Source organism: Penaeus monodon, chromosome 15 (assembly GCF_015228065.2).
Source record: "Penaeus monodon isolate SGIC_2016 chromosome 15, NSTDA_Pmon_1, whole genome shotgun sequence".
Taxonomy (NCBI): domain Eukaryota; kingdom Metazoa; phylum Arthropoda; class Malacostraca; order Decapoda; family Penaeidae; genus Penaeus; species Penaeus monodon.
This window is the reverse complement of record NC_051400.1, coordinates 147,267-147,541: the sequence shown is the minus strand read 5'-3', so window position 1 is coordinate 147,541 and position 275 is coordinate 147,267.

Below are 275 nucleotides of genomic sequence, written 5' to 3'. Positions count from 1 at the left end.
AAGATTTGATTTTATGCCTTTGAAGTAAATTCGATCTATGGTTGATATTATAAGGTGGTTGTATTTTTGTGCTGCAGTGAATGATATTTTTTCGTGTTCTAAAATTTTAGGCCTATGTATAGATTAGGGCTTCCTGGCTAGCTTTATAAGCACACATAATTATCACTGGAATTCCTAATAATAGTAGGTAGAAATAACTGCTTTAATTGAGTTAGAGGAGGTTAATGTAATTAATTTTATTGCGAATCTAGTCCGCACTTCCCCAGAAATAAATT